This window comes from Arachis ipaensis, chromosome B2, assembly GCF_059453495.1.
Source record: "Arachis ipaensis isolate K30076 ecotype BB chromosome B2, ASM5945349v1, whole genome shotgun sequence".
Lineage (NCBI taxonomy): Eukaryota > Viridiplantae > Streptophyta > Magnoliopsida > Fabales > Fabaceae > Arachis > Arachis ipaensis.
In genome coordinates, this window is record NC_142437.1 from 37,917,139 (window position 1) to 37,942,728 (window position 25,590).

At 39.3% G+C, this 25,590-nt stretch overlaps 1 non-coding gene across 1 annotated transcript; it reads right to left on the minus strand.

The window, feature by feature from the left end:
- Window positions 1-3,360: 3,360 nt before the first annotated feature.
- LOC148573636 (small nucleolar RNA R71) lies at window positions 3,361-3,468 on the minus strand. The gene has a single exon (XR_015905674.1). It is a non-coding gene; the product is annotated as a small nucleolar RNA R71 (small nucleolar RNA).
- Window positions 3,469-25,590: the final 22,122 nt, after the last annotated feature.

Below are 25,590 nucleotides of genomic sequence, written 5' to 3' on the forward strand. Positions count from 1 at the left end.
TCTTAGATCACGTTTGAGGGCTGGCCTCTCGGCCATGCCTGAACCTTCTTCACTTATGTATTTTCAACGGTAGAGTTTCTACACTTCATAGATTAAGGTGTGGAGCTCTGCTGTTCCTCAAAGATTAATGCAAAGTACTACTGTTTTCTATTCAATTCAACTTATTCCGCTTCTAAGATATTCATTCGCACTTCAACCTGAATGTGATGAACGTGACAATCATCATCATTCCCCATGAACGCGTGCCTGACAACCACTTCCGTTCTACCTTCGATTGAATGATTATCTCTTAGATCTCTTAATCGGAATCTTCGTGGTGTAAGCTAGAATGATGGCGGCATTCAAGAGAATCCGGAAAGTCTAAACCTTGTCTGTGGTATTCCGAGTAGGATTCAATGATTGAATGACTGTGACGAGCTTCAAACTCGCGAGTGCTGGGCGTAGTGACAGACGCAAAAGGAGGGTGAATCGTATTCCAGCATGATCGGGAACCTCAGATGATTAGCCATGCCGTGACAGGGCATCTTGGACCATTTTCACAAGAGGAGGGGATGTAGCCACTGACAACGGTGATGCCCTTGCATAAAGCCAGCCATGGAAAGGAGTAAGACTGATTGGATAAAGACAGCATGAAAGCAGAGGTTCAGAGGAACGAAAGCATCTCTATACGCTTATCTGAAATTCTCACCAATGACTTACATAAGTGTTTCTATCCTTATTTTATGTCTACTTCTTATTTAATTTTGAAAACTCCATACTATTTTATATCCGCCTGACTGAGATTTACAAGGTGACCATAGCTTGCTTCATACCAACAATCTCCGTGGGATCGACCCTTACTCACATAAGGTTTATTACTTGGACGACCCAGTGCACTTGCTGGTTAGTTGTATCGAAGTTGTGACAAATTATGAATTGAGATTAGAGCACCAAGTTGTTGGAGCCATTACCAGAGATCACAATTTCGTGCACCAAGTTTTTGGCGCCGTTGCCGGGGATTATTCGAGTTTGGACAACTGACGGTTCATCTTGTTGCTCAGATTAGGTAACTTTCTTTTCGTTTTCTTTTCAAAAAGTTTTCAAAAATTTTTCAAAAATCTTTCAAAAATTTTCTCCTTTGTTTTCGAAAAATTTAAATAAAAATGTTTTCAAAAATATATTTTTCTTTAGAATTTTTAAGAATGAATTCTAGTGTTTCATGAAGCATGTTGAAGCCTGGCTGGCTGTAGGGCATGTTAGACGTGTCATGTCTGAGTTACATACTAAAGCTTGGCTGGCTATTAAGCCATGCCTGACCCTTTGATTGGAGCTTTAGTCTAAAAAGCATAAGATTTCTGGAATTCATATTAAAAATTTTGGAATCCTTATTTTTATTTTTCAAATAATTTTCGAAAAAAAAATACAAAAAAAAAAATTTAGAAAATCATAAAAATCAAAAATATTTTTTTGTGTTTCTTGTTTGAGTCTTGAGTCATGTTATAAGTTTGGTGTCAATTGCATGTTCATCTTGCATTTTTCGAAAAAAAATTCATGCATTCATAGTGTTCTTCATGATCTTCAAGTTGTTCTTGGTAAGACTTCTTGTTTGATCTTTGCATTTGCATGTCTTGTGTCTTTTCTTATTTTTCATATGCATTCTTGAATTCTTAGTGTCTAAGCATTAAAGAATTCTAAGTTTGGTGTCTTGCATGTTTTCTTTGCATTAAAAATTTTTCAAAAATGTGTTCTTGATGTTCATCATGATCTTCATAGTGTTCTTGGTGTTCATCTTGACATTCATAGCATTCTTGCATGCATTCATTATTTTGATCCAAAATTTTCATGCATTAGGTCTTTTTCATGTTTTTCCTCTTTCATCATAAAAATTCAAAAAAAAAAATCAAAAAAATATCTTTCCCTTTTTCTCTCTTAAAATTTTGAAAATTAGATTTGAATTTTTCAAAAATTTTTAAAATCAAGTTGTTTTTATGAGTCAAATCAAATTTTCAATTTAAAAAAAAATCTTATCTTTTTCAAAATCTTTTTCAAAAATCAAATCTTTTTTCAATTTTTTTAGTTATTTTCGAAAATTTTAAAAATATTTTTCAAAAATATTTTTCTTATCTTTATCTCCTAATTTTCGAAAATAACATCATCAATTAATGTTTTGATTAAAAAATTTCAAGTTTGTTACTTGCTTGATAAGAAAGATTCAAACTTTGAGTTCTAGAATCATATCTTGTGATTTCTTGTGAATCAAGTCATTAATTGTGATTTTAAAAATCAAATCTTTTTCAAAACTAATTTCAATCATATCTTTTCAAAAATATCTTCTTATCTTATCTTTTTTCAAAAATTTGATTTTAAAATATCTTTTCTAACTTCTCATCTTCTTATCTTTTCAAAATTGATTTTCAAATTTGTTTCAACTAACTAACTAACTTTTTGTTCGTTTCTCACCTTTTTCAAAACTACCTAACTAACTCTCTCTCTCTTAATTTTCGAAAATCCCTTCCCTCTTTTTCAAAATTTCTTTTTAATTAACTAATTATTTTAATTTTTATTTTAATTTTCGAAAATTACTAACCTTTTTCAAAAACTATTTTCGAAAATCACTAACTCTTTTTCAAAAATTATTTTCGAAAATCCTCTCCCTCTCTCATCTTATTCTATTTATTTATTCATCTACTAACATCTCTTCCTCACATCACTCACCAAATTCGAACCCCCTCTTCTATCTGTGTTCGAATTTTTTCTCTTCTTTTCTTCTTCTACTAACAATAAGGAACCTCTTTACTGTGACATAGAGGATTCCTCTTCTTTTCTTTTTCTCTTCTCTTTCTTATGAGCAGGGACAAAGAAAAAGGCATTCTTGTTGAAGCTGATCCAGAACCTGAAAGGACTCTGAAGAGAAAACTAAGAGAAGCTAAATTACAACAATCCAGAGACAACCTTATTGAAAATTTCGAACAAGTAAAGGAGATGGCAGCCGAACCCAACAACAATAATGCAAGGAGAATGCTTGGTGACTTTACTGCACCTAATTCCAATTTACATGGAAGAAGCATCTCCATTCCCACCATTAGAGCAAACAATTTTGAGCTGAAACCTCAGCTAGTTTCTCTGATGCAGCAGAACTGCAAGTTTCATGGACTTCCATCTGAAGATCCTTTTCAGTTCTTAACTGAATTCTTGCAGATATATGATACTGTTAAGACTAATGGAGTAGATCCTGAAGTCTACAGGCTCATGCTTTTCCCTTTTGCTGTAAGAGACAGAGCTAGATTATGGTTGGATTCTCAACCCAAAGACAGCCTGAACTCTTGGGATAAGCTGGTCACGGCTTTCTTAGCCAAGTACTTTCCTCCTCAAAAGCTGAGCAAGCTTAGAGCTGATGTTCAAACCTTCAGACAGAAAGAAGGTGAATCCCTCTATGAAGCTTGGGAAAGATACAAACAGTTGACCAAAAAGTGTCCTTCTGACATGCTTTCAGAATGGACACCTCTAATTGGGGACTTTAGCAAAGCTGAGTCACAATCTGAAAAGGTTCACCCAATTATGTGTCTGTGGCATTTATGCATCCGGTGGTAATACTGGAAAACAAAGTGCTTAGGGCCACGGCCAAGACTCATAAAGAAGCTATGTTCAAGAATCATCATACTGAACTAGGAGAATTAATAACACTATCTGAACTCTGAGTCCCTATAGATGCCAATCATTCTGAACCTCAATGGATAAAGTGAGATGCCAAAACTATTCAAGAGGCAAAAAGCTATAAGTCCCGCTCATTTAATTGGAGCTATGTTTCATTGATAGTTTGGAATTTATAGTATATTCTCTTCTTTTTATCCTATTTGATTTTCAGTTGCTTGGGGACAAGCAACAATTTAAGTTTGGTGTTGTGATGAGCGGATAATTTATACGCTTTTTGGCATTGTTTTTAGTAAGTTTTTAGTAGAATCTGGTTACTTTTAGGGATGTTTTTATTAGTTTTTATGTTAAATTCACATTTCTGGACTTTACTATGAGTTTGTGTGTTTTTCTGTGATTTCAGGTATTTTCTAGCTAAAATTGAGGGACTTGAGCAAAAATCAGATTCAGAGGTTGAAGAAGGACTGCTGATGCTGTTGGATTCTGACCTCCCTGCACTCAAAATGGATTTTCTGGAGCTACAGAACTTAAAATGGCGCACTTCCAATTTCTTTGGAAAGTAGACATCCAGGGCTTTCCAGAAATATATAATAGTCCATACTTTGAACGAGTTTAGACGACATAAAAGGGCGTTGAACGCCAGTTCTACGCTACTGTCTGGAGTTAAACGCCAGAAACAAGTCACAAGCCAGAGTTGAACGCCCAAACTGGCACAAAAGCTTGCGTTCAACTCCAAGAATGACCTCTCCACGTGAAGACTTCAAGCTCAGCCCAAGCACACACCAAGTGGGCCCCGGAAGTGGATTTATGCATCAATTACTTACTTCTGTAAACCCTAGTAGCTAGTTTATTATAAATAGGACCTTCTACTATTGTATTAGACATCTTTGATCAGTTGTATGCTATCTTAGATCATGTTTGAGGGCTGGCCTCTCGGCCATGCCTGAACCTTCTTCACTTATGTATTTTCAACGGTAGAGTTTCTACACTCCATAGATTAAGGTGTGGAGCTCTGCTGTTCCTCAAAGATTAATACAAAGTACTACTGTTTTTTATTCAATTCAACTTATTCCGCTTCTAAGATATTCATTCGCACTTCAACCTGAATGTGATGAACGTGACAATCATCATCATTCCCCATGAACGCGTGCCTGACAACCACTTCCGTTCTACCTTCGATTGAATGATTATCTCTTAGATCTCTTAATCGGAATCTTCGTGGTGTAAGCTAGAATGATGGCGGCATTCAAGAGATTCTGAAAAGTCTAAACCTTGTCTGTGGTATTCCGAGTAGGATTCAATGATTGAATGACTGTGACGAGCTTCAAACTCGCGAGTGCTGGGCGTAATGACAGACGCAAAAGGAGGGTGAATCCTATTCCAGCATGATCGGGAACCTCAGATGATTAGCCATGCCGTGACAGGGCATCTTGGACCATTTTCACAAGAGGAGGGGATGTAGCCACTGACAACGGTGATGCCCTTACATAAAGCCAGCCATGGAAATGAGTAAGACTGATTGGATGAAGACAACAGGAAAGCAGAGGTTCAGAGGAACGAAAGCATCTCTATACGCTTATCTGAAATTCTCACCAATGACTTACATAAGTGTTTCTATCCTTATTTTATGTCTACTTCTTATTTAGTTTCGAAAACTCCATTCTATTTTATATCCGCCAGACTGAGATTTACAAGGTGACCATAGCTTGCTTCATACCAACAATCTCCGTGGGATCGACCCTTACTCACGTAAGGTTTATTACTTGGACGACCCAGTGCACTTACTGGTTAGTTGTATCGAAGTTGTGACAAATTATGAATTGAGATTAGAGCACCAAGTTGTTGGAGCCATTACCAGAGATCACAATTTCGTGCACCAATGCCCCAGGACTTTGGTTTTGAGTCTTGGGGTTTTCCTTTCCTTTGTGTTTGCCTGTGTCATTTTTGTCGAGTTATTTTGTCCCTCGTCTGAGATGTTTTTTAGTAATCCAATCTTCTTTTTTTATTTGTAGGATTAGTCGGCGTCATGTCTTCTCGCAATAACATTGTAGAGGTGTCTTCCAAAGTTCCTGAGGGGATGTCTGATTGGCTGGACTCCCTTGTCCTAATGTGTGTCTCTGTCGTGGATGCTGAATTTTGTGTAAAACTGAGGAAGTGTCATAGGATTTGTAGTGGCAGTGCCCGGGAGAGGGATTATGAACTCGTAGCTCCTGATTTTGATGAGAGGGCTTGCTTTTCTACTTTCGTCGAGGGGGAGCGTCCCTTCTTTTACGCTTATGAATACTTCTTCAGCCAGTTAGACGTTACTTTTCCTTTTACTGCTTTTGAAACCGACCTGTTATGGTCATGTAACATTGCTCCATCCCAGCTTCATCCGAATTCTTGGGGTTTTATCAAAATATTTCAACTGCTTTGCCAAGAGTTAGGCATAGCACCTTCTGAAACTCTTTTCCTTTATCTTTTCGTCTCGGTCAAGCCTGGAGGTTCCTCCAAAAAGAAAGCTTCCTGGGTTTCTTTCAGGTCGGCCCAGGGGCATAAAGTTTTTGCCATGTATGATGAGTCTTTTAAAGATTTTAAGAACTATTTCTTCCGCGTCCGTGCTGTTGAGGGGGTCCGTCCCTTTTTTCTTGATGAAAATGATGAGCCTGCTTTTTCTCTAGAGTGGCAAAAGAATGTGAGAGTGCCATGTTATACATGGGAGATGCTTAATGAGGTTGAGCGGGCTTTTGTGGTTGTTCTTGAGGATTTGTGGGGAAAACCACCCCATCTGGATACAAAAAGATTCTTGAGTGATCCGTCTTTGGTTCGAACTGCTTTGGGTACTGTCTAATTTGTTTTTATACTTGCTTTCTGAGCTTTTCTTTTCTTGTGTTGTAACTTGTCGTTATGGTTGATTCTGTTCTTTCATAGATGTCGAAAAATAATGATTCCATGAAGGCCTATAAGAAGGCGAAGAAGGCTGCTGCTGCTCAAAACATCTCTGCCAAGGCGGTCGGGGAGGGATCTTCCCAAGTGCAAGTGAAGCCGCCCGTGCCGAGTTCTCCTGGGCCGAGGAAAGTGATCCCGACTCCTCGGGTTCGTCTGGCCGAGGCTCCACAGTCTTCAGCTGCTACTTCTGGTGCTCCTCCCAATAAGAAACAAAAAACAACTGAGGTCTTCAACCTTGACGCCCCTGATTTTAATACAATCAAATTTGTAGATCAGCAGATTGGTCCCTACGGTACCCTCCCCATGGATGATGTGTCAATCCTTCGCCATCTGGATTTTATGACCCGAAACAGTGTTAAAATGGTATACATGGGGGCTGCCTTGTACCAAACAGCTTAGAATCTTCCTCTCCATGCCACTAAGGAATTTATGGAGGAGGCTAAACAGGAGTTTGACCGGATGAAGGGCCTGAAGGAGGAGCTTGAGGTAAAGGTAGCCAAGTTGGAGAAGGATCTGGAGAATGAGAAGGCGAGTTCCCTCTCTCTGGCGGCTTCGGTGAGGCTGGCCGAGGATACGGCTATGAGACATAAGTACAGTTATGTGACATCTTATCGGGAGGTGGTGCGCCTGAGGGAGGAGTTGGAGAATGCCCGAGCTGATTACTCTGAGCTCCAAGGTCATCTCGTTAGCAGTCTGACTGCTGCTTACGAGAACCTGAAGGAGCAGGTTCGGATTATTGCTCCCGAGGCTGACCTTACTCTCTTCAGCTTGGAGAATGTCATCAGGGATGGTAAGGTTGTCCCTGATGATGAGGATGATGATGATGTTGAACCTCTCCCTGTTTCTTCTGCCAAGGTGTCGGCTCCTACTGTTCCTCCTACTGAGGTCGGCTCTCCTGTTTCTGATCCTGACTGCCAAATCTTAAACCGGGACGATGGTACTGTGGCTGCTGTTCCTCTCCAGGCTCGCCCTCCTTCTCCTGATGCTATTAAAAAGTCTTCTGATCTGTAGTTTTTGGATATCTGTGTAGTTGGCCCGGCTTGTGGGCTTTTAACTTTTTATTTTATGGTTGGTATCCTCTGATGACACTCTTTTTGGTTGCTTTTAGGAACCCATTAAAACAAACGCAATCGAGTAGCTTCTAGGCTTTTTTGGGTCTGACCTTGAAGCTTGGTATTTTATGTCATGCTTGCTTGCACTTCTTTATGCGCTTTGAGAATGTTGAGGCCTTGTTGCTCAGCCTCTTTAAGCTGTTTTTAAGTGTCAATCCATGTTCGGCTTCTCTTATGTTGTCCTTTTCCAAGTTTATTTATAGTTGACCGATGTTATCATGTCGATCTTTTGTATAATTTGCTTGAGAGGTCTTTTCGGCCTTCTCTCGTCTTGTCTGTGGTGTCTCCTTTTTGGTTGAGGTAGGACGACTTTCGTTCGACAACTCTTAGTGTTCCTGGCGAAACCTTTTTAGTTAGTCTTGAACAATTTCGTTAGCCTTGTCGGGTGGCTTATTGGGTAAAGCTATGTCCCTTTTAGCGCTTGTTTCTTTTTGGTCCGACTTTCTTGCCGGTCCTTCTTTAGCTTTCTTTGGTCCGATTTCTCTTGTCGGTCCAAGTAGTAGTTTTGTTGGTCTGACTTCTCTTGTCGGTCCAAGCTGTAGTTTTCGTTGGTCCGACTTTTCTTGTCGGTCCAAGTTGTAGTTTTCGTTGGTCCGACTTCTCCTGTTGGTCCAAGCTATAGCTTTCGTTTTTAAGTTATTCCTAGTAATCCTCTTTTTTGGACCTTTGTCAGGTCTCTTTCAGGGATTGCTTTTATAACTTTCTTTTGTAGGAAATCGACTTCGTTAGATCGATCTCTTCTAAGTTATTTTGTAATCCTCTTTTTTGGACCTTTGTCAAGTCTCTTTCAGGGATTACTTTTATAACTTTCTTTTGTAGGAGATCGACTTCGTTAGGTCGATCTCTTCTAAGTTATTTTGTAATCCTCTTTTTTGGACCTTTGTCAGGTCTCTTTCAGGGATTACTTTTTTAACTTGTTTGTAGGAGGTCGACTTCTTTGCGTCGTCCTCTTTCTAAGTTATTTTTATAGTCCTCTTTTTTGGACCTTTGTCAGGTCTCTTTCAGGGACTACTTTCATAACTTTTTCATTTTGGGCTGACTTTGTCATGTCGGGCCCTTCTAAGTTAAAGTAATCCTCTTTAATAGGGTTGGCCAGACCTCTTTCCAGGGTTTACTTATAACTTGGGTTGACTTGGTCCGACTTCTTAACGTCGGCCAGTCTTTAAGTTATTATTTTAGCAATCCGTAAGACCTCGTCAGGTTCTTTTTTGGATCACTTTCGATAACTTCTTACATTATTCTGTGTTCATCTTTGCCGATTTGTAGAAAGTGGTTGTCATTTCTAGATTGCCTTTTGGGTGAATCGCGTTTCACCTTTATCGGACGGTTTATCTTTATCGTGATCGTGCAGTGAAATTGTTTATCACTTTCCGCCGATCTGTTGCTTTATAATCGGATGATGAATGCTTCAGATTAATGCATCTTGAGATCTTGTAGAATATCTAGAAAATATATTTTATTCAAAGGAAAGTGCAAATATATACATGTGGAAATTTTTCATCCCTTTAAGTCGGATAGTGTTTGAGTCTCAACTTGGTGCCTCGTTAAAAAACCTTTTCAGGAAAAAGAGTGCATCTAATAATGAGATATTTTACCTTTTCTAACTGTAGTACCTTCTTAGGTTGCAGGCGTGCCATGATCTGGGAAGCTCTCGTCCATCGAGTTCGGACAGTCTGTAGTGGCCCTTCCCAAGTACTTCTACGACTCGGTAGGGTCCTTTCCAGTTTGCTGCCAGCTTTCCTTCTCCTGGTCGAGTTGTTCCGATATCATTTCGGATTAGGATGAGGTCATTCTCCATGAAACTTCTCGGCACTACCCTTTGATTATATCTGGAAGCCATTCGACGCTTTAGTGCTTCTTCTTTGATCGGAGCTCTTTCTTGGATTTCAGGTAATAGGTCAAGCTCTTCCCTCTGAAGTTGGGAGTTTGCTCCCTCATTGTAATGAACCACTTTAGGCGATCCTTCCTCGATCTCTACTGGGATCATTGCTTCTATTCCATATGCTAACCGGAAGGGGGATTCCTTCGTGGTAGAATGTGGCATCGTTCGATATGCCCATAGGACCTGTGGAAGCTCCTCTATCCAAGCTCCCTTTGCATCTTGTAATCTCCGTTTTAACCCGGTAAATATGACTTTGTTGGCAGCTTCGGCCTGTCCATTGGCTTGTGGGTGTTCAACGGAGGTGTACTGGTGCTTTATATTCAAGTCGGCTACTAGTTTTCTGAAGCCTGCATCTGTGAATTGAGTGCCATTGTCTGTGGTTATTGAATATGGAACCCCGAACCTTGTGACAATGTTCCTCTATAGGAATTTCCGGCTTCTTTGAGCGGTGGCGTTGGCCAGGGGCTCTGCCTCAATCCATTTTGTAAAATAGTCTACTCCGACTATGAGGAATTTTACTTGTCCTGATCCCTGGGGAAAAGGTCCGAGAAGATCAAGTCCCCATTTTGCAAACGGCCAAGGCGAAGTCACGCTGATGAGCTCTTCTGGCGGGGCGATGTGAAAGTTGGCATGTTTCTGACATGGTGGACATGTCTTTACAAATTCTGTAGCTTCTTTCTGTAGAGTTGGCCAATAAAACCCCGCCCGGAGTACTTTTTTGGCGAGAGCCCGTGCTCCGAGATGATTGCCGCAAATGCCGCCGTGTACTTCTTCTAGCACTTCCCTTGTGTTGGAGGTCGGCACGCATTTTAGTAATGGTATTGAGATTCCTCTTTTGTATAGGATGTTGTTTATGATGGTGTAGTACTGTGCCTCCCTTTTTAACCTCTTTGCCTCCTTTTCTTCTGTGGGGAGTGTTCCTGCTTTGAGGTAGTTGATTATGGGGGTCATCCATCCTTGGTCCTGACTTGTTATGGCCAGGACTTTTTCCTCTTCCGAGATTGACGGGTTCTATAGCATTTCCTGTATGAGGCTTCTATTGTTGCCCCCTGGTTTGGTGCTGGCTAGTTTCGAGAGTGCATCAGCTCGGGAATTTTGTTCGCGAGGTATGTGGCAGATCTTATATTCCTCGAGCTGTCCGAGCTGTTCCTTGGTTTTATCCAAATACTTTTTCATGGTAGGGTCTTTGGCTTGATAGCTCCCTGTTATCTGTGAGGTGACTACTTGTGAATCGCTGTAAATGTTGAGTTTCTGAGCTCCAACCTCTTTAGCCAGCTTCAAACCAGCTAATAATGCTTCATATTCCGCCTGGTTGTTTGAGGCTGGGAACCCGAACTTGAGGGAGAGCTCAACTTGGGTTCCTTGATTACTTTCTATTATCACGCCTGCGCCGCTTCCAGTTTTATTTGAAGAACCGTCCACATAGAGATTCCATTCTGTGGGGGTTTCCAGGGCATCTGTGATGAAGTCGGCCAGATACTGCGATTTGATGGCCGTCCAAGGTTCGTACTGGAGGTCGAACTCTGATAACTCTACTGCCCATTGTAAAATTTTGCCTGCTAAATATGTTTTCTGCAATATTCCTTTTATGGGCTGGTTAGTTCGGACCTTAATGGTGTGAGCCTGGAAGTACGGGCGAAGTCGTCGAGATGTTAGAATGAGGGTGTAGGCAAACTTTTCTATTTTCTGGTAGTTCAGCTCAGATCCTTGTAGCGCTTTGCTTATGAAGTAGACGGGTTATTGCCCACTTTCGTCTTCTCTGACTAGTGCTGAGGCTATTGCCCGGCTTCCTACTGCGAGATACAACATGAGCGGTTCTCCTTTTCGTGGTCGAGATAGGGTAGGCGGCCGTCCTAAAAATTCCTTGAAGTCTTGGAAGGATTGTTCACATTCTGTCGTCCATTCGAACTGCTTTCCCTTCCTTAAAGTGGCATAGAAGGGGAGAGACCTTATCGCTGCTCCTGCTAAGAATCTGGATAGGGCGGCCAATCTCCCGTTGAGTTGCTGTACTTCTTTGACACAGGTGGGGCTCTTTATGTTGAGTATAGCTTGACATTTATCCGGGTTTACTTCAATTCCTCTTTGTGTGAGCATGAACCCTAAGAATTTGCCTGCTTCTATTGCAAAGGTGCATTTTACGGGATTGAGTCGCATGTCATGCTTCCTTATAGTGTCGAACACTTGAGCCAGGTCGGACAATAATGTATCTTCGCTTTGTGTCTTTATCAACATGTCGTCCACATAGACTTCCATGATTTTTCTGATGTGATCTGAGAAGACTTTATTCATTAGCCTTTGATAAATAGCTCCTGCGTTCTTGAGACCGAAAGGCATCACGATGTAGCAGTAATTTGCTTTCGGTGTTAAGAATGAGGTATTTTCTTGATCTGGTGGATACATGGGGATTTGGTTGTATCCCGAGTATGCGTCCATAAACGAGAGGTATCTATATCTGGAGGAAGCATCTACCAGAGCGTCGATACTTGGGAGTGGGTATGGATCTTTTGGGCAGGCTTTGTTGAGATCGGTGTAATCGGTGCACAGTCGCCACTTCCCATTTGATTTTTTCACCAAGACGACGTTGGCTAGCCATAGTGGGTATTTGACTTCTCTTATGAATCCTGCCTCCAGTAGTGCTTGTACTTGTTCTTCCACCGCTTGGGATTGCTCTGTCCCAAGTTTTCTTCGTCTCTGTTGCACCGGCCGAGATCCTAGGTAGACCGCTAACTTGTGGCACATTAGCTTAGGGTCTATGCCTGGCATGTCTGCGGCTTTCCATGCAAAGAGATCAACATTATCTCGTAAGAATTGTATCAGTAATTCTTTTGAGTCTCCTCTTAGGATCATGCCAATATTAGTTGTTTTATCCGATGTGTCTCCGATCTGAATCTTCTCTATCTCACCTTCTGGCTACGGATGGAGTTCTTCTCGTTGCTGAACTCCGCCAAGTTCAATTGTATGAAATTCTTCTCCTCTACCTCTGAGGTTTAGACTTTCGTTATAATAGCGGCGCGCCATCTTTTGATCTGCTTTTATTGTAGCTATCCCTTCTGTAGTTGGGAATTTCATGCATAGATGCGGGGTCGAGACTATTGCGCCGAGTTGATTGAGTGTTGTCCGACCTATTAGAGCATTGTAGGCTGAACTTACGTCGACCACATGTAGTCTATTTTGAGGGTCCTGGATTGGTTCCCTTTTCTGAAGGTTGTGTGTAGCGATACGTATCCCAGTGGTTGTACCGGGGTATCTCCTAGTCCGAACAGACTGTTTGGGTATGCTCTAAACTCCTTTTCGTCTAAGCCGAGTTTGTCGAAGGCTGTTTTGAATAAGATGTCGGCTGAACTCCCTTGGTCTACTAATGTGCGGTGTAGATTGGCATTTGCCAGTATGATAGTGATGACCATGGGATCGTCGTGTCCCGAGATGATGCCGGATGCGTCCTCTTTAGTGAATGTTATCGCAGGGATGTCGGGTGCTTCCTCCTTTCCCTCGACGTGATATACTTCTTTGAGATATCTTTTTTGGGATGATTTGGAGATCCCACCTCCTTCGAATCCGCCGTGTATCATATGGACGTGTCTTTCTGGTGTCCGAGGTGATCGTTCAGCTCGTCCGTCATCTTCGTCCCTTCGTCTCTTTCTTTGGTCATCATCTCGGGTAGCCAGAAATTGATCTAATTTTCCTTCTCTCACCAATTTTTCTATGATATTCTTTAAGTCGAAGCACTCATTGGTGGAGTTCCCTCGGACTCGATGGTATTCACAATATTCTTTCCGGTTTCCTCCTCCCCTTTTGCCTTTGAGTGGCCGCGCTGGGGGTATTTTCTCTGTATGGCAGACTTCTTTGTATACGTTGACCAGGGATGCCCTAAGAGGAGTGTAATTATGGTATTTTTTGATTTTCTCTCCTTGTCGATCTTCTTTCCTTTTGGATTCCTTGTCTTTATCTCGGTAGGGGGGCCCAGATTTAGAGGTTTCTCCTAACCGAGCGTTTTCTTCCATGTTGATATATTTTTCTGCTCGTTCCTGTACTTCGTCTAAGGAGGTCGGGTACTTTTTTGATATAGACTGGCTAAAAGGTCCCTCTCGTAGGCCGTTGATGAGTCCCATGATGGCGGCCTCTGTTGGTAAGCTTTGTATGTCCATGCATGTTTTGTTGAATCTCTCCATGTAGTTGCGGAGGCTCTCCCGATCTCCTTGCTTGATCCCTAGTAAACTGGGGGCGTGTTTGGCTTTATCTTTCTGGATGGAGAATCTGGCCAGGAACTTTTTGGCCAGGTCGTCGAAGTTTGAGATGGACTTTGGAGGTAGGTTGTCGAACCATCTGATTGCTGTCTTTGTGAGAGTTGTTGGAAAGGCTTTGCAGTGAACGGCATCTGAGGCATCGGTGAGGTACATTCTGCTTCTGAAATTGCTGAGATGATGGTTGGGATCTATGGTGCCATCATACAAAATCATATCCGGGAGCTTGAAGTCTTTTGGAATTTCGGTTTTCATGATTTCCCTGGTGAATGGATCTTGTTCTTTGCGTGAATTTTCCTCAGGAGCAGTCTGAGGAGCTTTTGATTTGAGATCGGCTTCTAATTGCCGTAGTTTTTCTTCCAATTCTCGTCGTCGCCGTACCTCTCTTTGCAGATCCTTTTCGATCTCTCGTTGTTGTTGGGTTTCTTTCTCAAGTTGCTTTAAGCGATCTTGAAGCGCTTCTATTGCTCCCGGATTTGATGAGTTTTTGTCTCCGTTGGATTCCGGAGCATCCTTCAATGTAGTGTCCGCGTTCTTGTGCGGCGTTCTGTTTTCTAGATCTGAATCGTGGTCGTTGTCATGGCCGTCCGCCATGGTAATGGGATGACTTCCAGGTTCCCCGGCAACAGCGCCAATGTTCCGAAGGTTACCTGAAACTGGAGGTCGATATTGGTTGAGATCTTCTGTGCTGGTCAGAGCTGTTGTGTCCAACTTGTTGATGGTGGCCGGAGCCGCCGCGCACTTGTTGGACTGGCTGCACTGCTGATCCTTGGTCACCGGAGGGTGGGGGTACTTGCAAGAGACTCCGATGCTTAAGTTAGCACGGGTATTAAGCAGGTTTTATGTAGAATCAGAGTATGAGTTATACCTGGGTGCTCTAGTGTATTTATAGTGGTTGTAGAGTGACCTTTCTAGATAAGATAAGTTAGTTATCTTATCTTATCTTTATAGGCTTGGACGGCCTTTGGATTTGGGTCGTGTTCCTCTGTTTGGTCCTTCTTGGGCCTTCCTGTCGATTTGGCCGAGTTTTTTTTGAGAAAAGGTCGGATAGTCTGACCTGAAGAGGTCGGTCGCTTTGTCGCCGATTATCCCAGGTCGGATAGCTCGTCCCGGGGTATGAATAGTAGCTACAACATGCAAGTGAGAAAACAGTAGAAGTACATGGCAAATCAAGAGTGTAGAAATTTGCAACAATGGGGAAGAGAGTGCAAGATAATATAAATTAGTGTCAATGTAAAATTAATACAAATATCATAAAAGATTAGCATTGACTTAAATAATATTACCCAACAGTGTAAAACAAGTCACTGAGCACCAAAATAATACCAGAAAAGACACAACAGTTGAATATGAACAAGTGACACCAATGGAAAAATAATAAATTTAGAAAAGAAAAGAAAAATATGCACAAAATTAAAATGCAATGAATGAAATATGCAAATAAATTAAGTAAAATAGAATGAAAGTGAAAAAGAATGAGAAGTGAAAGAAATAAAGTAAGAAAGAAAGAAGAAAAAATAAAAGATAGAAGAGATTAGGATTAGAAAAGAAAAGACAAGATAATTGGCGCTGATCTGGATAAGTTGTGCGGCGCAGGCGACGCGGACGCGTGAGTGACGCGGTCGCGTGGTGCACGACAAGGTCAGGTGATGCGGACGCGTGGGTCACGCGATCGCGTGACCTGATTTGTGCGATTGGCGCGAGTGCAGCCTTGTATTCACGCAACTCTCTGCTCGAAACTCTTTTTGCCAAATTTTTGGGTGACGCGGTCGCGTGGTTGACGCGATCGCGTGGATGGCCATTTTTGGAAAACGACGCGGCCGCGTGGGGAATGCATTCGCGTGGTAGGGCTTGTGCTTTTAGCATGGTTCCAGCCCCATTCCAGCCCAACATACTGCCATACACCTCTGTACGTCGATTTTACAGAGCCACCGTTCGCGTGGGTGACGCGGACGCGTGGGGAGGTTATTTTGCAAACGACGCGAACGCGTCAGCTATGCGGTCACGTGAGCATATTTGTGCCAAAGGCACGCCTCCAGCCACACTTTCGCGTGGCTCTTTGTTCAATTTTCTTTTCTTCCCAATGCACTGGCGACACAGATGCGTCGGCGACGCTGTCGCGTCACGTGCGATTTTTTTTTGATGCAGTATGCAGAATGCAAAATGATATGGATGTTATGAGTAATTCCAGGTTCAATGAAATAAAATAAAATAAACTCAAAAACAAACAAAACGAAATAAAATTAAAATTGAAAAAAAAGGAACGATCATACCATGGTGGGTTGTCTCCTACCTAGCACTTTTAGTTAAAGTCCTTAAGTTGGACATTTGGTGAGTTCCTTGTCATGGTGGCTTGTGCTTGTATTGATCCTTGAATCCCCACCAATGTTTATACTTCCATTGCCCTCCAGGATCCCAAACTAGGCACAGAAAGCCTTCAAGCAGGTTAAAGCAAGTGACATGGCCCCAAGAGTGTTGATTTCTAGACTGAATTCCGGGGTCCCAAATCTTACTTTTGCACCCGTCTTCTTGTTGATCATTAGTGTTCCAACTGGGTGGCAGGCAATCTAAATTCTCAGTAAAGCGGCCAAACAACTTCCTAGACCCATTCAGTTGAGCTTTACACCAACCTTTGCATTTAAACTTTGAGCTTTCCACCATATTGAATCTTGCATGACGACTCCTACCACTAACCATCTCCCGCTTGCTCTTATAGCCACAAAGAGCTCTAAGCTGACCATCTATTTCAAGCAAAGCATATTCAAGTGAGCTAATTAAGCTTAGAGATGAGAGATTTACCCACTTGAATGAAGGGATGGATGGTGATGGCTTTGGAGAAGAGGTCTCCAGCAACTGTGGTAAGGTGATTTCCAGCTCCATTCCCTTGGGTTCTTCCTTGACAATTTCCACCTCCTTGCAAGCTTCTTCAATTTCAACCTCTTTTTCTTGGTAGATTTCTTCCAAGTCAGTCTCTTCTTCATTACTTACCAAAGGCATAGGAGGTTGTGCTTCTTCTTCTTGAATCTCCATCTCTTGATCAACCTCTTCAAAGTCTTTAGCCGTGATATGCCTTGGAGGTTGTACACCCTCCTCAACATCAATTTCAAACGTCTTTGAAGGAGGCTCTATAACTTGACTTTCCCATGGAGGTTCTGCATCTCCTAAATCTTCAACCATTTCTTCCTCTGCAACTATTATGGCTTCCTACACTTGTTCCAATACAAAGCCATGTTCCTCATTATCCACCGAAGTTTCTAGTATCTCCTTCATGCTATGCTCTTCTTTTGATTCTCCACATGCAGCCATGGGAGTACTTTGAGTGCTCAGATGTCGGGAAGCTATTATATTTACTACCTCGGTTAAGGCAGTAGTGAGTTCCAGTACTTTCCTTTGCATCTTCACTTGTCCTTGAAGAAGAACACGAAGTTTGTCATCCATTGGAGATTGGGGTGGATATGAGGGTTCATTGGTTGAGAGAGATGGCTCATAATACGGAGGTAGTTCTTCTTGATAAGGATATGGAGATGGTGAATATTGAGGTGGTGGTTCTGGGTGTGGTTCATATGGTGGTTGGTGTGGTGGATAAGGATCAGTATCATATGGGGGTGTTTGTTTGTTGGGGGCTTGTGAGTATGGTGGTCCAGAGTTGTGTTGAGGAGGTGGTTCATAAGCATATGGCGGGGCTTGTCGGTAACTACAAGGGGGTCTACCATAGTCATCATCTTGGTACGCATCACAGAATGGTTGTTGGTTATAGTGCATTGGAGGGGGTTGTTGCCAAGAGGGTTGATCAAATCCTTGTGGATCCTCCCATCTTTGATTGTTCCAACCTTGATGCCTGTTCTCATTGTAATTTCCTCTTCCTGTAACATAATTGTAACCAGACTCATAGCCAAAGGGGTGAGAGTTCATAGTAACAAATAAAAATTAAAAACAAAAATAAAAATAATTTTAAATTAAAAGGTTATTGAAATTTAAATTTTGAATTTGAAAATTAAATTTTGAATTTTGATTTTTGAATTTTAAATTTTGAAAAAGTCAACAATATAAGATAAAGATTTGAAAAAGATTTAATTTTTAAATATTTTTAAATTTAAATTTTGAAATTTGAATTTTGAATTTTGGAATTTAAATATTGAAATTTGAAATTTGATTTTTGAAATAAGATAAGATAAGATTTTGAAAAAGATATGATTTTTGAAAAATATTTGAATTTTGAAATTTAAAACTAAGATAAGATAAGATAAAAATTTTAAAATAAAAATTTGAATTTTTTTTCGAAAATAAATCAATTTAAAAGCAAATATTTACAATAACCAATAATAAGGCACACGTTTGCAATTCCCTGGCAACGGCGCCATTTTGACGATCAGATTTCCTATCGGTAAAGAATATTCACAAATATATGATTGCGTTGTAAGTATAGCTTCTAAACCAACAGAAAATCCTTTCGTACAAAAGTTTTGTTTGTCACTTAAGCAAACCCAATAAAATTGATAACCGAGTATTTAAACCTCGGGTCGTCTTCTTAAGGAATTGCAGGGTGGTATGACTTATTATTAGCTATGGAAAAGGTAGAATGTAGGGTTTTGAAAGATTTGAATAAGGAAAATAAGTTGCAGGAATTAATAAATTAATATCTAATAAAACTCTTGGCAAGGTATGAAAATTCGGAAGTCCTATCCTAGTTACTCTTATGAGAATTGAGTTTAACCCCACTTAGTTAACCTTTACGAAAGCAAGGGAAAGTCAAGTGAACTAATTAGTTAGATCCCCAAGTCCTAACCAACTCCTAAGGAAAGACTAGAGTTAGTGGAATTCCAGTCAATTAGAGAAATTAATCAACAATCACGATAAGTTTGATAACTCAAGAGCCTCCAGTTAATCAATTAAAGCCAAGAATATAAAAAGCTAAATAAGAATCATAAATCTGAAATACCTCAATTTATATCAAATAAAGAAAATCCTAACATAAATGGTTCACAAGCCAATTTGGCAACATAAGTAATTAAATAAAGCATTCACGTATCTGAAAGTAAAAGAGAAATATAAAGTAAAAAGAATATTGAACCTAAGGAAGAGTTGAAATCCTAAATCCTTTAAGAGGAATCCTAATCCTAAAACCTAAGAGAGAGGAGAAAACCTCTCTCTCTAAAAACTACATCTAAATTATGAAAAGTGAATTATGAGCTGATGATTATGAATGAATGGATTCTCCCACTTTATAGCCTTTAATCTGTGTTTTCTGGGCCGAAAACTGGGTCGAAAACAACCCAGAAATCGCTGGAGAAGAAATCTGCCATGCTGATTTTCGTCACCGCGACGCATCCGTGTGGAGCGCGCGTTCGTGTCACCTAGCGTCAGGGCAAATATGGTATATTATATATCAAATCGAAGCCCCGGATGTTAGCTTTCCAACGCAAATGGAACCGCGTCGTTTGGACCTCTGTAGCTCAAGTTATGACTGTTTGAGTGCGAAGAGGTCAGGCTGGACAGCTTAGCAATTTCTTCAACTTCTTGTATTCCTTCCACTTTTGCATGGTTCCTTTCCATCCTCTGAGTCATTCCTGCCCTGTAATCTCTGAAATCACTTAACACACATATCAAGGCATCTAATGGTAATAAGAGAGGATTAATATTAGCAAATATAAGGCCAAAGAAGCATGTTTTCAATCATAGCACAAAATCAGGAAGGAAAACGTAAAATATGCGAATAGTATGAATAAGTGGGTAAAGAGTTGATAAAAACCACTCTATTGAGCACAAGATAAACTATAAAATAGTGGTTTACCAATTATGCAGATCTTTACGAAAACCGTCATATATGGGTTTCAATTTATCTGGATCACCACTTCTGGGCCGGGATGAGAAGCAAACAAAGGAGCGAGAGCATGCATTCATTTTTTAACAAGTTCATTACCCAGAATAACTCACTTATTCAATTTGTCAAACAATACGATAATTGCCTCGGAAGCAGGGAGCAAAAAGAGAGAGAATCTGATGCTGCAGATTTTCACACCGTCATACCATGTGCAACAAAATCCTCCATAGAAGCTCAGTTTCAACACGTGTACACTCACCAAAAGTTTAGGGAATTTGATAAACCCATATTTTATGATTCATCTTGTGCTCAATTTGAGTGTTTTTTATCAATTCTTCACCCACTTATTCATATGAATTGCATGGTTTTACTTTCCCTTCCTTATTTTATGATATATGTGAAAAACATGTTTCCTATTCTTTAAAAATATTAAATTTAATTACCCTTCATTACCATTCGATGCCGTGATTTGTATGTTAAGTATTTTCAGGTCTCATAGGACAAGAATGGCTTAAAGGACAAAAAGGAAACATACAAAAATGGAAGGAAAGCAAAAAAATGGAGTTTTGAAGAAAAGGCAGCGACGCAAACGCATGGATGACGCGAACGCGTGCCTAGCGCGAAATGGCATTGACACAAATGCGTGACTGACGCGGACGCGTGCCTTGAGCAGAACGCAATTGACGCGGATGCATGACTGACGCGTACGCGTGACAAGAAAGAACTCCAATTCACGCGAACGCGTGACAGACGCCACGTACAGGAATCTGCAGAAAATGCTCCCAGTGATTTTTGGACCCTTTTTCGGCCCAAATCTAAGTCAGAAACACGGAATATAAGCCAGAGAATGGAGGAATCAAAGAGGGACGTTTTGAAAACATTCATAATTCACAATTTTAGTTTTTAGCGAGAGAGGCTCTCTCCTCTCTCTTAAGTTTTAGGATTAGGATTTCAACTTCTTCTCAGGTTCAATGTCCTTTTAATTTACTTTCTAGTTTTATTTATTCTACTACTTTAATTATCTTTTCAATTTGATTTATGATTTTTCCTATGTTAAGATTGAATATTCTATTTAATGCAATTTGAGATATTTCATATTTATGATTGTTTTATTCTATTTTTGATACTTTCAGTTTAATTTATGATTTATTTTCTTCTTTTAGCTTTGGTTAAGTAATTGGTAACACTTGAGTTATCAAACTCAGCAGTTGATAGGAAATTAGGATTGGTGATTGATTTGGATCCCTCTAAAACTAGTCTTTCCATAGGAGTTGACTAGGACTTGAGGAATCAAATTAATTGGTCCACTTGACTTTCCTTTATTTAGTAAGGGTTAACTAAGTTGGATTAAAACCCGATTCTCATCACACCTGATAAGGATAACTAGGATAGGACTTCTAATTCTTATACCTTGCCAAGAAATTTTTATAATTATTAATTAACTTTTCTTGCCATTTAAATTACTTGTTCCCTATTTCAAAAACCCAAAAACATATCTTTTTTCATAACCAATAATAAATCATACTGCCCTGCAATTCCTTGAGAAGATGACCCGAGGTTTAAATACTTCGGTTATAAATTTTATTGGGTTTGCTTAAGTGACAACCAAACTTTTGTATGAAAGGATTCTCTGTTGGTTTAGAAACTATATCTACAACACGATTATATTTTTATAAAAATTCTTTACTGATAGAAAATCAGTTCGTTCAGAAGTCCAAGCACAATTCAGAGGGAAGGTGAATTACATCAAAAGATTAACGAATTCCGCTCTAGGCTATTCAGTATACGAAGTTGGAGAACAAGTTTCCAGCTCAATATTCAACAAGTTTGTGGTTACTTACGACTCAGTAGTAGCCCAAGTGAAATACCAGTGCTTATTATTCGAGTCAAGAGGGATATTGTGTTGTCACGCCCTAAGCGTGTTAAGCTTTGAACGAGTAACCCAAGTGTCACCGAGATATATATTGGAACGATGGAGCAAGAAGGTAAAGAGGCGACACACACACATCAAGAGCTGACTACCATTCTACACCGTGCCTATGATAACGTCATGGTTAAGATGGAAGAATTGAAAGCCAAAAGGAAGGGGACATGTTTGTTATCTCACGAAGATGCCAACTTGGAATCCGTTAACAAGCTTCAAAGCCCTCCAAGTGTTTGAACAAGAGGACGTCCAAAAAATAGGCTAGGTTCAAAGTTGGACAAACAGATTGCAAATGCCTCAAAGAAGAAGAAAACGAAAGCTCTAAGTGAGGTAAAAATGATTTTCTTTAAATAGGTGCTGATTGAGTTTAATTTTCTTATTAATAGTTTTCTAATATGTGAGTTTATTATTTCCAGTTAAACCTTTTTGATGCTGCATCAATGGTGCAACCAAATTTCAACCAATATTACGGATATGTTATGAATTATCAGTTCAGGGAATGAGCAGCAGGGGATAGTTTTTTGGGTGTATAGTTACACGATATTGGTGTAACGCTCAGTTTTTTGGGTGTATTTCTGAATTTTCTTATGTTTGACATTTTACTTTTATATTTTTCAGATCCTCTTATTTATGTTAGAAATTATTGTTTTGTTTAGTTTTTATGGTTTAAGGTTTAGGGTTTAGGGTTTAGGGTTTTGGATATAGGGGTTTAGGATTTAGGGGTTTAGGGTTTATGGGTTTATGTTTTTAGGGTTTAGGATTTTAGGGTTTAGGGTTTAGGGATTTAGTGTTTAGGGTTTTAGGGGTTATGGGTTTAGGATTTTAGGGTTTAGGGTTTAAGGGTTTAAGTTTTAGGGTTTTAGGATTTAGTTTTTTAGGGTTTAGGGTTTTAAGGTTTAGTGGTTTAGGGTTTAGGGTTTAGGGTTTTAGGAATCCAACAGCAGGGGATAGAATTTTGGGTGTATAATGAAACTATTTGGGTGTAAAATTCAATTTTTTGGGTGCAAAATTCAATTTTGTTACATTTTTCAGAAGCTGCTGTTTATTTTAGAAATTATTATTTTGTTTAGTTTTTATGGTTTAGGGTTTAGGGTTTAGTGTTTAGGGGGGTTTAGGGTTTAGGGGTTTATGATTTTAGGGTTTTATGGTTTAAGGTTTAAGGGTTTAGGGTTTAGGATTTTAGGGTTTTAGGGATCCAGTAGCAGGGGATAGAATTTTGGGTGTATAATGAAACTATTTAAGTGTAAAATTCAATTTTTTGGGTGTAAAATCCAATTTTTTTTATATTTTTCAGATACTGCTGTTTATGTTAGAAATTATTGTTTTGTTTAGTTTTTATGGTTTAGGGTTTAGAGGTTTAGGGTTTAGGGTTTAGGGGTTTAGGCTTTAGGATTTAGGGTTTTGTGACTTAGGGTTTAGGAATTTAGGGTTTAGGGTTTTAAGGTTTAGGGTTTTAGTGTGTAGGGGTTTATGGTTTAGGGTTTTAGGGATCCAGCATCAGGGGATAGAATTTTGGCCATATATTGAAATTATTTGGGTGTAAAATTTAATTTTTTTGTTGTAAAATTCAAATTTTTTATATTTTTCAGATGCTACCGTTTATGTTAGAAATTATTATTTTGTTTAGTTTTTATGGTTTAAGGTTTAGGTTTTATGGTTTAGGATTTTATGGTTTAGGGTTTAGGGTTTAGGATTCAGGGGTTTAGTGTTTAGTCTTTAGGGTTTAGGGTTTAGGGGTTTAGGATTTTAGGGTTTTAGGATTTACGGTTTAGGGTTTTGGGGTTTAGGGTTTTATGGTTTAGGGGTTTGGGGTTTTAGTGTTTAGGGGTTTAGGGTTTAGGATTTTAGGGATCCAGCATCAAGGGATAGAATTTTGAGTGTATATTGAAATTATTTGGGTGTAAAATTCAATTTTTCGGGTGTATAGTAGGTTTGGTGTTGTTTTCCTTCATTTTTTAGAACTTGTAATCTAGAGCTCTTGAATACAGTAGAGACAGTTTAATTATGGAAAAAAATTTTATAATAAAACTGGACTATATTCTCAAAATTTTACAATGAGTGTTCAAACTATTCCTAGAATACATAACACTTACATTAATCAGTGTCAATATCATATGAATCTATCTGATAATATGGACTCAACAACAGTGAGGATGGCTTGGACAATCTTACTGCTTCACTTCCCCTAATGGCTTCAGCTCTGTCTTGATTCATTTCATGAAATAGAATTCGGGAAGCAAATTCTACTCTAAAGTGGTCCACCTCCTCCTACAGTTTAAAAGAATATCTTTTTTAATCAACTATGTTAATTTAGTAAAGTAATAGAGAGTTATATAGTTTTAAACACAATTACCTGAGTCCAATTGTCCCACTCATACTTCCCCCCTTTTAATGTTTTCAGGCTGAATTATTTCAAGCCATTTCATTACATAAATAGCACAATCATAGCTGAAAAACAAAAAGTAAATTAGCAAATTAATATAGGAAAGATTAATTTTCAGAGTAAAAGATTTATACCTTATTTTTTGGCCTGAGATGTTAATGTATGGTGGTTCAATTTCATGATCCTTTTTCCTGAGAGGTGTCCCCCCAGCATATACCCTCATTCTCGAAATTACATATCCCTAAAAGCAAAAAAAAAAAAAAGCAAAATATAAGAATAAATTTAATAAACGAATACACCAAAAAGATCATAAACTACAACTTATTTTGAACAGAAATACACCCAAATATTAAAACACAAAACACACAAAGAACTTTCAACAAATGTATTTAGCTTCATTCTGGCTTTGGAGGGACACTGATAAACTGCTATTTTACGGTTTATCTTGTGCTTAATTTAGAGGATTTTATCCATTATTCTCACACGTATTCATTGAATTCGCATGTTTTACATTTTCCTTCTTAATTTTGTGCTATGATTGAAAACATGCTTCTTTGGTCCTAAATTTGCTAATTTTAATCCTCTCTTATTACCATTTGATGCCTTGATATGTGTGTTAAGTGATTTTAGGATTTATAGGACAGAAATGGCTTAGAGGATGGAAAGGAAGCATGCAAAAGTGGAAGGAATACAAGAAACTGAAGGAATTGCTAAGTTGTCAACCCTTACCTCTTTGTACTAAATCGGTCATAACTTGAGTTACAGAGATTCAAATGAGGCGGTTCTAGTGGTGTTGGAAAGCTAACATCTGGGACTTCGAAATGATATGCAATTTGCCATAGTTGCCATGCAGTTAAGTGATGCGCACGCGTGCATCACGCGTACGCGTGACCTTGCAAAAGTTCAACGACGCGTACACGTAATGTGCGCCACGTGCAGAAATTGCAGAAGACGCTGGGGCAATTTCTGGGCTCCTTTTGGCCCAGTTCCAAGCCCAAGAACATAGAATAAAGGCTGCAGAGTGGGAAAATCAATCATTCATTTATTCATACAACAATTCATTCACATAATTTTTAGGTTTTAGATGTAGTTTTCTAGAGGTTTTAGGATTCTTACGTTTAGCTATTTTCAATTTCAGATTTCTATCTTAGTTTAATTTATATACCTTATTGATTACTTTGTGTTGCCAATTTAGTTTATGAATTCTTCATGTTAGATTTGATTTTCTATTTAATGCAATTTGAGGTATTTCATGTTTATTACTTCTTTTCTCATTTGTTGTTATTGATTCCTTCCAATTGGTTGCTTAGGTTTTATTGTCTCTTATTAATTTCTATGTTTTTATGTTATGCCTTTGACGTGGCAGAAATTGGCGAGTCAAGAATTGTTATAAGATATAAGTTGCAAGTATAGTTCTTAACCAGCCAGAAATCCGCTTATCAATTTAGAAGGGTTGTCACAAAAATTAAAATTAAAATACTGGGAGTATGAATCCCAGGTCGTCTCCCAACGAGTTGCAGAAAGGTGTGCTATTTTATTAATCAGATGTTTTCAAAAAGAGTTTGAGTTGAATAAATAGGAAATTAAATTGGAGAAATTAAGTAATTTAAATAAAAGCCTTGACTGGGAGTAGATTAGTTGGAAGCCCTATTCTTGTTGCAGTAATCTC